Genomic DNA, 2,601 nt, shown 5'->3' with positions numbered 1-2,601 from the left:
TTTCACATAAATAGTACCATCCTAAAATTTGTATGAAATGGAATCAGAAAAGAGCCCAAATAACTAAAGCAATCTTGAGAAGGTAGAACAAAGCTGGAGGCATCAATACTTCCTGATTTCAAATTCTATTACAAAGCTGTATTAATTAAAACTGTAAGGTCTTGGTATAAAAATAGATACATAGATCAGTGAAACAGAATAAAGAGCCCAAGAATAAACCCACAATTATATGGTCAATTAATTTACAAGAAAGGACACAAGATATACAATGAAGAAAGGACAATTTCTTCTATTAAGTGGAGCTGGGAAACCTGGACAGCTACATGCAAAAGAATGACACTGGGCCACTATTTTACTCCATACACAAAAAAATAACTCAAAATGGATTAAAGACTTGAATGTAAGACCTGAAATGGTAAAACTCATAGAAGAAACATAGGCAGTAAGTTCCATGACATAGGTCTCTGTGGTAATTTTTTTTAAATCTTGCACCAAAAATAAAAGCAACAAAAACAGAAATAAATAAGCAGGAATCAAACCACAAAGCTCCGCACAGCAAAGGAAATCATCAACAAAATAAAAGGCAACATACTGAATGGGAGAAAATATTTGTAAATCATACTGTATGATAATGGCTTAATATCCAAAATATATAAATAACTCAATAGCAAAAAAAAAGAAGAAGAAAGAAAGACAAAATCAAATTAATAAATGGACTGAAAATCTGAACAGACACTTTCCCAAAGAAGACAGGTGGCAAACAGGTACATGAATAGATGATGCTCAGCATCATTGATCATCAGAGAAATGCAAATTAAAATCAAAATGAGATATTGCATCACAGAGGTTAGAATGACTATTATCAAAAAGACAGGAAATAACACGTATTGAGGAGGAGGTAAAGAAAATGAAGCTATTATGCACTGTTGGTGGGAATGTAAATTGGTACAGCCTCTATGGAAAATATCATGGAGGTTTCTCAAAAGGTGGTCTGGGTGGCATGTTAATTAAGCATCTAACTCTTTGTTTCAGCTCAGGTCATGATCTCATACTTTGAGCCCCATGCCAGGCTTCACACTGTCAGCATGGAGCTTGTTTGGGATTCTCTCTCTCTCTACCCTTCCTTGCTCTCTCTCTCTCTCTCTCTCTCAAAACAACTAAACTTAAAAAAATAGAAGTAGAACAACCATATGATCTAGCAATTCCACTTCTAGGTATTTATTTGAAGAGAATGAAAACACTAACTCAAAATATATATGCACCCCCATGTTCACTGCAGTACTATTACAATATCCAAGACAAGCAAACAGCCTAAGTTTATATCAATGAATGAATGGACTAAAAAAATTTGGTGTGGGATATTATTCAGCCATGAAAAGAATAAAATCGTGGCATTTGCAACAACATGGATAAAACTTGAGGACATTGTGCTAAGTGAAATACAACAGACAGAGAAAGACAAATGCCATATTACGTTCTTATATGTAGAATCTTTAAAAACAAAAACAAAAAATGAAAGGGAAAAAAAGTTCAGATTGTTCGTTGCCAGAGGTGGGCAACGGCAAGTGGTGGAAATGAGTGAAGGGGTCAAAAGGTTTAAAAATTAATTTAAAAAAATAGGAAAACTCGTACAATACATACTTCTCAAATGCAAAAGCCAATTTTAAAATAAGGTGTGTGTAGTCCATAAAAATTAACTTGTGACAATCAAGTTGAATAAAATTTAAAAGAAAGTATAAGTGGAGGAGTTTACAAGAAAATGGAGGTGGAGTAAGAAGACCCTGGGCTCACTTTGCCCTGTGAACACAAATAGATAGCTATCAAATCATCCTGAACATCTCAGAAATCTACCTGATGACTAACAGAACAACTCCACAACTAAAGGGAAAGAAGAGGTCACATCAAAGAAGATAGGAGGTATGGATATGCGGTTTGGGGGACAAATGATCATGGGTGCTGTGGAGAAGAGGGAGCTGTAGTCACAGAGAAGAGCAAGAGAGACAGGAGCACACAGGGGAATGCACAAGGAGAACGTTTCTCTAAAGCCATTGGCTTAGAAACTGAGTGGGGTTGAATTTTGTGAGCTCTTACAAATAGCAGGGCTTAAAGCCTGGAGTTTTAAAGGTCAGTGCATTTGGCAAGGATAGAGCCCAGAGGGCATTTCCCTGTTCCTGTAGAGAAGACAGACAAATAACCAGGGTCAGACAGCATGGAAACAGCAATCTGAAGAATGCCTGGAACACACAGGGGAGAGACTATATGTTCTTTGCATTCCTGAAAGACAGGTTCACAGAGAGACCTCTATAAGAACAAAGGAACACGTATGCACTATTTCCTTCTCCCATCCCTCAGCATAAACACAGAGCCACCTGCAGGAAGCAGAGCAGTGGGATACTGGCTGCCTTATTTGCTTACACCAAGCACGATGTCTGTATTTGAATGGAACTGCTATTGTCAGTCAAGTTTCCCTCAGTTTCAGCACAGTGGGCCTCTCCCTCAGACTATCAGAACAAACCCCTGCCAAAACGACATCTCCCAACCAGAGTTCTTCAGGGCCCAGTTCTTGTGGAGGTGGTAACAATTCTCATTTCACATGCACCC

This window comes from Prionailurus bengalensis, chromosome X (genome assembly GCF_016509475.1).
Source record: "Prionailurus bengalensis isolate Pbe53 chromosome X, Fcat_Pben_1.1_paternal_pri, whole genome shotgun sequence".
In the NCBI taxonomy this organism is placed as follows: Eukaryota; Metazoa; Chordata; class Mammalia; order Carnivora; family Felidae; genus Prionailurus; species Prionailurus bengalensis.
The sequence above is the reverse complement of the archived record's forward strand: the minus strand, read 5'-3'. Positions refer to the sequence as shown.